Source organism: Pan troglodytes, chromosome 21 (assembly GCF_028858775.2).
Source record: "Pan troglodytes isolate AG18354 chromosome 21, NHGRI_mPanTro3-v2.0_pri, whole genome shotgun sequence".
NCBI lineage: Eukaryota > Metazoa > Chordata > Mammalia > Primates > Hominidae > Pan > Pan troglodytes.
The window spans coordinates 76,591,844-76,605,067 of NC_072419.2; positions in this window are offsets into that span (position 1 = coordinate 76,591,844).

Here is a 13,224-nt window from a genome sequence, read left to right on the forward strand (position 1 = left end):
TGTGATATAATGCTAGATATTGTGCCAAAAGTGTTACATAGACATAATCCATGCCCATTTTCAAAGATAATACTAATATAGAGAATAAGAATCATTATTATTGTAGTAATTATTATTTTAGTAATAGTAGTAATAATCAAAACAATTACATCAAACACTTATTAAACCCTTATTATGTGATAGGTACTGTGTAAACAATTTCCACATATTAGCTCCTTAAATGTGATCACTAACCCCATGAGGTAGGTAGCATTATGTCCATTTTATAGATGCAGAAACTGAGCTTTGAAGAGGGAAAGCAACTTGCCCAAGGCCATGCAGGCAGTCATTGATAAGGGTGGGGAGCGAGAAGTTGAAGTCTGAGATGTAAGTTCACAGACACGAGTACACAAACACGTACAAGATACTCGTATGACATGTGGGGTTGCTTGAAATATGTAATTGACTTTCCCCAGCACAAGAAAGTGTTTGGACAGATTTCAAAGGGATCTAACACTTCCTCAGAGGACTGCCCTACCACATTTTTCCGTGTGCTTTTCTGCCTCTTGTCCTATACTTTTGGCATTTCTTCTGCTCTTAGAGGCAATGAGTCAACAGCATATTTTTAGCACCTCCTGTGTGCATAGAAGTGGCCCCTGACTCAATGGGAGTGTATAACTACCATGGGCCAAATCAGTGTGCTTTCCTGTTAGCCAGGGGATTATAGAAGAACACGCTCCCCTGATTCCAACAGAACTTGCTGCCACTCTGATGTCTTCATTGTAAGGCCTCTAAATGAATGTTCAAGAAATTCATGTTAAAGGCACGTGTCATATGTGTAACTTGTAAACATTTGTGTACTTGTCTCTGTGTCCTTACACCTCAGGCTTCAACTCTTGTTTTTACCTTTATCAATGACTACCTGTGTGCTGTGTGGCTTTGGACCAATTGCTCACCCCCTCTAAAGCTCAGTTTCTGCATCTGTAAAATGGATATAATGCCATATATACATAGATATAGATATACATACACCAATATATATACACACATATATATGTGTGTATCCATATATATACACACATATATATGTGTGTATATACATACATATATATGTGTGTATATACATATATATATATAATATACAAACTGAAATATATAGTTATATAAATATTTCAGTTTAAGTTTCAAAAATCACTGGAGGGTATTTTTATAATACCCTTCAGCAATTTTACCTGCTGCCTTTGCACATTCTGGTGAATTTCTAAATGGAAGTCTGATAGAGATTAATCTTTTAATGCATCATAAATAAAAAAGAAAATCACAGAATGATGTAGCTGGAGAGGACCCTGGGGATCTAGTGTTTCATGAAAGATTAATGTCCTTGATCTGTTTGTAAGTGTTTTGGAAAAATCTTCCATGGTCAAATAAAACTTGGCAATGTTGGATTAAAGTTAAATAGGTTTTTTTTTCCTGCAGAACTTCATAGTCTTTAATATGCTAATATGTTTTGTGAATCTACAAGGAATGAAGTGTTTCAATGCTTATTTTACCCAGATTCTCATTTTGGTACAGGCTGGTCAAGCTGAGTCAGCTAGTATATTCTCTAGATGGAGATGATGGCTGATGCCTTTTTGAGAGCAAGAGAGTCCCCAGGGGAAGCAAGGGTATATCAGTTGCTCCATTTCATGCCAAGGATCCTCAGTCTTTAGAGGCTCAGAGAAGGCTGAAAGGCTACTCTAGGCTATCAGGGCTACCATTCATTGTGACCCATGCTACAGAGAAGCTTTGAGCTCAGTGCAAAGGAGTGACCAGCCCTTGAGAATCAGGAAAATTTATTTATTCCTGACCTAGTCCACTGAGGACATACAAGGAATGGGGCAGGGGAGTGTCACCAGCTATGGTTACAAGCTAGTCTGATTCTCTTTCATTAAGAAAACTGGTCCCTGTGAGTTTAGATTGGGAAGCACCAGGTTAAAAAATTTTTAGGCCAGGAGTGGTGGCCACTGTACTCCAGCCTGGGTGACAGAGTGAGAATCTGTCTTAAAAAAAAAAAAAAAAAGTTAAGTGATGTCTTCTGTTGAGGACCTCTCAGAACTTTTAATATGAAAGTGTGCATTGTGAAGAATGGGAGTAGAGTGTACAGGAGTTTTAAAAGCTACTTGGTCATGAAACTCTTGCTTTGTGCAGGATTCGAGGGGCACTAACATTCTGAGGAAAATATTTTGGGAAACATTGATCTAATCCAAACTTCTCATTTTACCAGCAAACAACTGTGGGGCCCTCTAAGTTTCCTTTCTACATCATTGTGACAAATTCATTGGAATTAATTCAATCAAACCTGGGGTCAGCTTTGAAGAGATTTATTTAGCAGGTAAATCTGTTTTGTACATTTTGAGGGAGTTCTGAGTTTCCATAGTCAAAAACCACAGATCAATTTAACCAACCTTTATGGAATATCACCTATGGCCCAAAGACCCTTTAGCTACAGTGATGGTCTACAAAAATATAAACTGTAATTCTTGCAATACAGGAGATTAGTAATAATGGTAAATATAATGATGATGACACCATGAATAGCTAACATTTATTGAATGCCTTTCTATTAGTCAGGCACTTTACTAAGCATTTTAATCCTCCCAACAATTTATTAGGTAGGGATTATAATAATTCCCATCTTATAGTGAGGACACTGAGGTTAGGAAATTATCCTAGCCTAAATGTTAAGTATAAGCATGAATAGAAAGGTGTTATTAGCCTCTAAGACATTCCTTTATGAGTGATACAAAGTCCTATGTAAATTCAGAGAAAAGAAAAGTGGTTTTAGAAATCCTTGATCAGTGAGTGTGAAGCATGTGGTGGCCCGGTTACTGTTTGGTTGCCCATCTGTCCTCCCTCTGGGATCAGCACCCCCTTACTTTGGAAGAATTGTTTTCCTTTTCACTGTAAGGTTCTTTCTGGCTATGCGATGGGGCACATTGCCTCAAACTAGCCCTGTTCCAGTCTTTGAGAACCTTGAAATTGGAACCAAGGGAAGAGGATTGCCTCTTGAATGGTAATTCTCTAAAATCTAGTCTGAGGTGCTGGTGCCTAATCCCTGGGTCTGTGGAAGGAGCTGGGCTGTGAGAGGGGAGAATGATGTTGATGTCAAGAGAGAGGCAGGTGCTAGGAGCAGAGAAATGGAGGCCTGGAGGGTTTCTGGGCTTCTCTGAGGCTTAGGGTTTGGATCATTGTCTTCGTTACTGGAACAAAGGATTTACCATACCTGCTCTTCTGGGAATGAAACTGTCCTGCTTTGCAAAATAAAATGTCATTAGAAAGAGATCTTAAAAACCCCACACCATAGACAGGTGCACAGATCCGTAGAAGTGTTAAAGTTCTGTCTGTTGGATGCTAAGCCAAGACTCTTAAGTATGTTCTAAAGAGAAACTGGTGTGTGTAGGCTGTGCACTCCCAGGGAGATAAAAAGTTAGGAACTTTATGGGTTGGGCTTGGTGGCTCCCACCTGTAATCCCAGCACTGTGGGAGGCTAAAGTGGGCAGATTGATTGAGCTGAGGAGTTCGAGACCAGCTTAGGCAACATGGTGAAACCCCATGTCTACAAAAACTACAAAAATTAGCTGGGCGTGGTGGCATGTACCTGTAGGCGGGAGGATCGCTTGAGCCCAAGAGGGAGAGGGTGCAGTGAGCCATGATTGTGCCACTGCACTCCACCTGGGTGACAGGAACTTTATGGGGAATGGGATCTTGGAGACTGAGTAGAGACTAGAGGAAAAAAAAAAAAAAAACTACCTCCCCAACTGGCCACACTATTCTTTTAAAAAATGTTAATTGACAAATTAAAATTGTATGTATTTACGGAGGTATAATGTGATGTTATGATATATGTATACATTGTGGAATAATTAAATCCAGAGAATTAATAGATTCATCACCTCAAAACCTATCTTTTTTGTGGTGAGAACATTTGAAATTTATTGTCTTAGCAATTTTGAAATACACAATACTTCATTGTTAACTACAGTCACCATGCTGTGCTGTAGATCTCAACAAAATGTATTCTTCCTGTCTCAACTAAAACATTGTACTCTTTGACAACATTTCCCCATTCCTCTCACCCCCTCCAAAAACACCCATTCTTTATGTTGAAGAGAATGGCTAAAAAGTCCCAGCAGGTTTCAACTGACGGCTTCAGTGGTTGTCCCATCACACTTCAATGTTATTAATAGAAAGGGGAGTGGCAATACATAATTTGGACAGGCGGAAAGTACCACTGTAACCACTTTCCTGACTTCACAGAAAAAGTCCTCTTGTTTTCATCTGTAAAATGGGAACTGCGTGAATACCATTCTTCTTTTCTTCAGCCTCCAAAGAAAAAACAGATGCAAAGCCTTTTATCAATTGCAAAACAGTATACAATGTGTGTTATTACTCACAGTTGTCTTACTGTGACCAAACACTTTATAAGCCTGCGGCAAGTCAGCCTTACTCTCAGGAAGTGGACAATATTTGGGGAAGGAGAAGCAGCAGGATCTTTCAGGACAGTTGCCTTGGTGGGTCCAAAAATTCCTTGAGCGAAATGGGAGACAAAACTTTCTTCCTGCTTTGCGGTTTATCCTGTTAGTCTTTTCTCTCTTCACTTCTATTTTCTATGGAGAATTTCCTGGTTTTGGAGTTTGGGTGCGTTTTATGGAGAGGAGGCAGAACACCTTTAGCTCCAGCAGAATGAAAGGATACATGCAAAGGAACCTAGCACAGTATGTGGTACCCAGTTCCCCTTTAACTTGGCTTTATTCATTCACTCCTGGTAGGGCATTAATAAGGGATTTAGCCCCCTCCTATTGAAAACGATTAATTCAGGGAAGAGTTCAGGCAGTGTGGACAGATACAGTGTAGGCCAAGCCTGTTTCTAAGGCAGGAGCTGGGTAGGGAGGGTGAGAAGGGCGACAAGAATAGGGAAATATGTGTCGTCTGTGTTGGTGCTGTTGCAACCACCAAAACAAACAAACAAGTGAAAAAAAAAAAAAGAATTGTCCATACCGGAAAGTGTGCTGTTTTGGAGGAGGCTGGGGAAAGTGTGGATGGCTCGAGTGGGTCCTGTTGGATTGAAGTCTGACAGTGGTGATTCCCTTCAACAAATGGTCGGGGTGGGAGGGTACACACACACATACACACACACACACACCCCACACGCAGCACCAAGCCTCCGATTTCAGCGCTGGCAGGAGATAACCATTCTTAGCTCGCCTTTCCAGGGTTATTTTTGGCTGAGGCTGTTCGCTGATGGCAAAAGGTTTCAGCCCCCTCCCAAATCCCTCCCCATGCTTGTTGTAAAGAGAAACTGGTGCGTGTAGGCTGCGCACTCCCAGGGAGACAGGGAGACGGGCCTGGCGCCGGAGAGGAACCCGGACTCTGCCCAAAGTCTCGCCACCCGCTGGCTGTTTTCTGGCGGAGGGTGTGCCCCGGAGGGCGGCGATCGCGCGTGAAGTCTGGGGCCAGGCGCGGGTGCAGGCGTCACCAGGGTCGGGCTAGCAGGCCCTGGAATCAGGCTTTTGGGACACCCCGAAAGTGAGTCCAACTTGGGGAGAAACTGAGGACACCTCGGGCGGTCTGGCAGCGGAGAAGGTGGGCAGGAGAAAACTTTACAGGAAGGCAGAAGCAATCTCCGCCGAGGGAGTCAGCGAGCGGCCGCGTGGAGAGGAGGGGCGGGCGGTCCCCAGGCGGGCGGGCGCAGGGCGCAGGGTGCCGACCTGCCGGAGAGGGGGCCCGGGCGCGAGGCGGAGTCCCGGCACGTGGCCAGGCTGGTGGAGGCCCCCGGCAGGCTGCAGATTCCCTCCGGCCCCGGGAGCCACATCAGGACCAGCCAGGAGGCACCACGGAGGGGAGCCCCATCCCGGTGCTGACAGTGCCCACCGTGCCCTACGAGGACTCGCGGCTGGCCGGCGGCGGGGTTCTGCGGTGACCTACTGGCCTCTTCGAGGGCCAGCGCAACTACCTGCCCAAATTCATCCAGAGCGTGCTATCGTCCATTGACCTGCGCGACCGTCGGGGCTGCACCACGGTGGTGGGCAGCGACGGCAGGTACTTTAGCAGGACGGCCATCGAGATCGTGGGGCAGATGGCCGCGGCCAACGGGGTGAGTGTCCAGATGCCCCTCGCTTCCCGCCGCGCTGCCGCCATGCCCTCTCCTAGCCCTTGTCCCACTGCTGCCTCCGGGCCCAGCTGGGAGGCCCCTGCCCGGCCCAGGCTTTGCTTCCTCACTCCCGCATCCTCACCCTCCAGCGCCCCATTCCCACCGTGCTCGCAGCCTCCCCGGCACACCCCGGACACTGGGTTCTATTAGTACCCACCGCCCCCAAAAGCCTTGAGGGGTGTCCGTCGTTCCTGGAGCCACTCCGGGCGCCCTGGACTCTTCTCCGACTCTGCACACATCCCGCACCTGCTCATTTTTCTTTCGGACATTCTCTTACCCGGCCCTGTAGATTCCAAGGCAGCTCCCAGTTTTCCATATTGTTCCCAACGTGTTCACTGCCCACAGTCCCCACACAAACTTCTTTCCCAGGCTCACAACATAGTCCCTCTGCCCCGTGCCCTTTTTGCAATAATCTGCCAGTGCCCTAAGTCTTAGCTCTGCCTATTTAACAGTAGTGGTGTCTCAGAACACACACACACACACACACACACACACACACACACACACACACGATCCCTGACATATTTGGCAAGAGTAGGCCCTGAAGGTTTTTAATATTTTGGTTCTTTAACCCAGTGGAATTACTGAATGATTTATTTAATTAGGGTAGGGATGGAGTGGATCCATTTGTTTGATGCTAAACAGCCTGAGCTCGCAGTTCCCAGGGGGCATATCTCTAAATGGTCTGAAACGAGATTTGCAGTGGTTTTCTTAATGCAATTCCCAACTTCTCTCCAAATGCCTTTTGACATTTGACAACATTTCATGCCTCTTCCCCTTTCGCTTTTCATCCTTGTTTTCTCTCCCTTCTCCCATGACCTCGGTAGTCTTCTGCAATCCAGATTCTCAGACTTCGGGTTTTTCTCCCTCTGCCCCTTTCCTCTCTGTCCTATAACTAGAAGCACCTTTTGGCATAGACCCGTATCCCAGTTTCTTCTTTCCCAGGTCCAGCAGCATCTCAAGGACATCTACAAGAGGGATACCTAACTTCAGGGGTCTCTGAATGATATGTGGGAAACATCGTCTAAAAAAGTAATTTTCTCCTTATTCATGCAACCAGACCCACACTCATAGAACTTTTCTTTAAGGGGAGTGTCTTGCAGATGTATAAATGAGTGTTAACACCTTTAAAAGCGAAACTGCACAATTCCCTGGCATTTGAATTCCCTCCTTCCTTCCCAACCCTCTCCTTTTCATTTTCTCATTTATTATTAAAAACATTTTTAAAGGATCTCCATGCTTCATATTTATCTACTATAATTCCTCCTTCTCGGTGTTGCAGGGATGGGGAAAGGGGATTTTTTAAAAAACACAATAAAAAGCAATTGGGAGAAACAGGGCCAATGGTGTTGGGGTGGGTAGTGGAATTGTGATTTTTGACTCCAGTAGACAATGATGCTGGATATATGGGGTTTGATTTCTCTCTGGCTCCTCACTTGAGATTGATGAAGTTTGGCTAGAATCAGGGAGTTGAAGAGAGGTTGACAAATGGTCTTTCACTCTTCTCTGACAGGCTGTTCCTGTGGAGTGATGGAGAATAATGAGCCTTGGGAGAGCTATGGGAGCTCTCATACTCCTTCCCGAGCCAATTTTTTAGGGAGTGAGAGAAACATGGCCTGTCCAATACTTGTTGTGGGTCAGGATATTTTTGAAGCTACGGTTGTTGATTTGCATGGGAAAATTATTATGTCTTATTATTTCTTGTCCCACTTTACCATAAGGGCTCCTCAGCTTCTTACTTCAATGGGTCTTCCATGACACACACACTTTATTAACTCTAAGAGTGGAATTTATTTTAACAGATAATTAGCATAGGTCAATATATGCTGAAAATAGAGTCAAATTAAACCTACTAGCTGTTATAAAGGACAGATGACAAAATCCACATAGAAGCATCGACTCTTAAATAATCTGAAAGTACTACTTCTAAGAGGGGCGGGCATGGGTGAAGGGAATGGTGGACATGTTTCAGAATTTCAAATGCCAACTTTAACCAATCGTTTCCTCATTTTGTTCACCTTCTTGGGTGCTTATGCTAAAGTGAAGTGAATAGCCATAAGGCTGGCTTCAGGAGAAAGGTGGTCTAAAAGAACTGGATAATTATAAGCAAAATTGGTCTCGAATGATTGAAAATTGATGAGAATGTGCTTGTCTCCTGATTTGGCATCCTGAGTTAGACTCAGGAATACTGAATATGGATCCCAAAGGCTTTGGTCTTTTTTGATATCCTATTGGATAATCATAAGCAGGCTAGAAAAATAGGAAACTAGAATTTATTCTCTTTGAACTGACAAATCTGACCAGTGGGCTGCATTCTCTATATCTGAAAAATCTTGGTTTTGATTGAAAAATTAATTTTACAAAGCAATTTTCTTTTTTTCAATTAAATTTCATTTTTTTTTTGACACAGGGTCTCACTTTGTTGCCCAGGCTGGAGTGCAATGGTACAGTCTTGGCTCACTGTAGCCTTGACCTCCCCAGATTCAGGTGATCTTCCCACCTCAGCCTCCTGAGTAGCTGGGGCTATAGGTGCACGCCACTACGCACAGCTGATTTTTGTGTTTTTACTACTCATAGGGTTTCTCTGTTGCCCAGTCTAGTCTCAAACTCCTGATCTCAAGAGATCTGCCTGCCTTGGCCTCCTAAAGTGTCATGAACCACCATGCCCAGCCTACAAAGCAATGTTCTAGGAAAAACTACAGTTACTCTTTGATTATGTAATTGCTGGAGAAGAAAAGCATGGCATTTCTAAAATGATGAAGTATATTACTTATATTTTAATATCTCATAAAGTTTGAAATAGACATTTCAAACATAAACATGTATAAAAATTTTTATAAATTATAAAATCAAAAACATTTTACAATAATTTTATTATAAAATTATTATAGAATCAAAAACATTATAAATTTAAACAACTTTTAAAAAAATTTATTTTGGGATTTCCCATGGAGTGATGGAGAATAATGAGCCTTGGGAGAGCTATGGCAGCTCTCATACTCCTTCCTGGGCCAACTTTTTTAGGAAATGGGAGAAATATACCCTGTTCAATGTTTATTGTGGGTCAGGATATTTTTGAAGCTATAGTTGTTGATTTGCTTCAAACTTTAAAAAAATTATTATAAAATTATGGGATGTAAAAAAATTTATTATAAAACTTTGAAATTTTCAAACTTTCAGAAAAGCAGAGAGATGAGATTAATGGCACTCACAGGCAAGCATAGAACATAGATTGTAAACATTTTGCTATATTTGTGTCATGACTATTTTTTGCTTGTGTTTGAAAGTATATTAAAGAAAATGATATTTTACCCCTAAATTCTTTAGTACAGATTTCTAAAAAAAAAGAACATTTTCCTGTATAGTTACAAAATCATCTTTTCAAACAAAATAAAAAATGGCTTTTTTATATCATTTATTACCCAGTCCACATTCAGATTTCCTCAATTATTATGAAATGTCCTTTTATTTTTTGAGACAAAGTCTTGCTCTTTCACACAGCCTGAAGTGCAGTGAAACAATCATAGCTCATTGCAGCCTCAAACTCCTGGGCTCAAGTGATCTTCCTGCCTCAGCTTCCTGAGTAGCTAGGACTAGAGGTGCACACCACCATGCCCAGCTAATTTATTGTTTTTGTAGAGATGGAGGTCTTACTACGTTGCCCAGGCTGGTCTCAAACTCCTGGCCTCAAGTGATCCTTCCAGCTTGGTCTCCCTGAAATATCTTTTGTGGCTGGTTTGTTCAAATTAGTTTCTTCTAATCAAGGGACACACATTGCATTTGATTATTTAGCTCAAGACTGTTTTAACCTGGAAAATACACATACTCTTTGTTTATGTATTTATTTAGTGAAATTGACTTGTTGAAAAACTAATCAGTTGTCCTGTAGAATATTTCCCCTTCTGGAATTTTCTGGTTGCTTTTTATGGTGTCATTTAAGTTTTCACTCTGTTTTTTCCTGGTTAACTGGAAGTTAGTTCTAAAGGCTTTTAGGCCTGCTATAACAAAATACCAAAAACTGGATGACTTATAAAGAACAGAAATTTATTTCTCACAGTCCTAGAGGCTAGCAAGTTTAAAATCAAGGAGCATGTGGTTTTGATATCTGGTTAGGACCAACTTTCTGGTTCATAGATTGGCCTTCTTGCTGGGCCCTCACATAGTGGGAGAGACTAGCTAGCTCTCTGGGGCCTCTTTTATAAGGGCACTAATTCCAATCATGAAGCCTCTGTCCTTATGATCTAATGACCCCCTAAAGGCCCCACCTTTTAATACCAGCACCTTTGGGGTTAGGATGTCAACATATTAATTTGGGGAAGACATACACGTTCAGCCCATTGCAAGGTTTAGTTAGATTCAGGTTCAACTTCTTTTTTTAAAGACTATTTCATAGGCAATAATGTGTATTCACATCCCATCATTAGTGATGGTGAGATGATCGCAAGGTTAGGGTGATCACTGCCTATCTCCTCTGCTATATTCCCCCTTGGGTCAAGCCAGTAGTCTGTGACGTGAACTTTGTACCATGTGTATATTCAGTTATATTCTGTATCAATAGTTACTTGATTGTTTTAGCATTTATTAATGATCCTTGCTTGAGTTGATTATTTCATTAGGGGTTTCCAAATGGTGAATTTCTAATTCTCTAATTCTATGTACATGTTTTAGCTGGCATTTTTCTATAAGCAGACCATTTTCTTCACAACTGGGTTATTTGGCTACCCTGAAACATAGTTCCTTCCGGGAAGGCAGAACATATGTTTATTTCTGTCTTTTAAAAATTACTGGTGTTTGGAGTGAAGATTAGGTGAGCTAACTACCTCCACAGGTGACAAATGAATTTTGTTTTGTCTCACTTTTGCTTTTTTGAATATCACTGTGGCTGCTTGGATTTTTATATTTGATTTGAATGGATTAGGGAATAAATGAGAAGATAGGTTTTATCTGTTTCTGTAGTTTTTATGTGGCTGTGTGAACTTACTTTTAAAAATTCCCAGAAATATTTTAATTCCCCTTTAAAGATATAAACTATGTCATACTATAAAGCAAAAGAAAAACCAATCATGTGAAGAGTAAATAGTATCGTTTAAACGAATTGTGGTTAAGCTTAGTTTGTAACTAATTAGTTTTTTATTTTCTTTCTACTTTTATCTGCTTCAGAGCCTCTTCAGTGGTTTAGATCTTCTATGTGTCAAATTATTCTAATCTCTTAAAAAGTTTAAGAGCTAAAATACAACACAATGACTACAGGAATGCCCTTGTCCTTTTCTGGGTAGGTACACCTAAGGTAACTTCTTTTTCTCTTCTTTGTTCTCTTCTTCTTTCTTATTCTTAAATCATCTTCAATATTGGACAGATGACAGCACTATGCCTGCCTCAAGATGTTTCTGACTTTTTCTTTTTCTTTTTTTTTTTTTTTTTTGAGATGGAGTCTTGCTCTGTCACCCAGGCTAGAGTGCAGTGGCACAATCTTGGCTCACTACAACTTCTGCCTCCTGGGTTCCAGTGATTCTCCCAACTCAGCCTCCTGAGTAGCTGTGGTTACAGGCATGCACCACCACGCCTAGCTAATTTTTTGTATTTTTACTAGAGACGGGGTTTCACCATGTTGGCCAGGCTGTTCTTGAACTCCTGACCTCAAGGGATCTGCCTGCCTTGGCCTCCCAAAGTGCTGGGATTACACGTGTGAGCCACTGCACCCGGCCGTTTCTGACTTTTTCTAAAGTCTTCTTTCTCTGGAGATGACATTATATAATAGCACTGTTCAATAGAAGTTTCTTTGATGATGGAACTGTTCTATAATCTGCATTGTCCCAGCCACTAGCCATATGTGACTACTGTAACACTTGAAATGTGGCTAGAGCAACTGAAGAACTGAATTTTGCATTTTACTGAATTGTAATTAATTAAAATAGAAATGCAAATAACCATAAGTGGTTAGTAGCTACCATACTGGACAGCAAAGATCTATAATTCAGCATTTAAAATCGATTTTGTTTTGTTTTCAAAAATGGAGTCAGACTGTTACAACCCAAAAGAACTGTAGGTTAAATTAAGGTAAATCCCCAAATACTACATACACATTTGGGAAATCCAAACCAGATTTTTTCATGTGATAACCACACCCTCTTTTGACTTTAGCCTTGGAGGTAATGGAGTATGGCAGAAAAAACCCTGTATCAGCAGCTGGAAGACTCACCTTCTTTTCCTAGCTCTGCCATATATTGACCAAAAGAGTCAAAGTCCATTCAGATGGTTGAAGGGCCTTGGAATTTTGTTTTTGGTTTTCACATACAAGTTGGAGGGCAGATGCGTTAGCCTCTTGAAATAGCCAGAAACCACTTGTTTCCTCATCTAAAAATCAGGTATGACAGGATCATTTAATTATCCTGGAAATCAGATGAAGCACTGCATATGAAAGCACTTTGTAACATCGATAGCACTGGGAAATGTAAAGACCTTTTACTGAAATATAAAGGTGTATGGTCAACTGAATATATCTCAGATAGTTAGGATTTGACTGTATATATTGAATATAACCTGTAGTGGGCCCCTTGGTAAACAGCTTACAGTTTTGTTGCAAGTTTTAGCCAAGAGAAAATTTATTTGTTGACTAGTCATGCCCTTTATTGGCCACATGATGAGCAGCCAAGATATTAACACACAGTGCACCTTGCAGAATTCAAGAATGTCTCAGTGTCTTGTGAACTAGGAAGCTGAAATGCAGTGGTATGCAGAAGGCTGGCTCAGTAGGAGCCTTGGGAGTGTCCTCCAGATAGATGTTTGTGCAGGTTGTGTTTGATTCCAGTTGGCCATGAAAAGCTGGTTGCTCTAAAGAATGAGAATATACTTGGTTTTGCATTTACTAGAACTATCTGGGGAACAAATCTTGGGGTGGAAGAAAGAAGGGAGGGAGGGAAAGCTGTGCTTCAATACCTAGGGCTTCTTTCCTGGAATGGATCTGAGAATCTGGGATTGGGTGGCTAATATCTCATCTCTAGAAGGGAGAAAGAACTGGGTGGTGATGGCTTTGTATTTTCTATTGGAGTTCACTA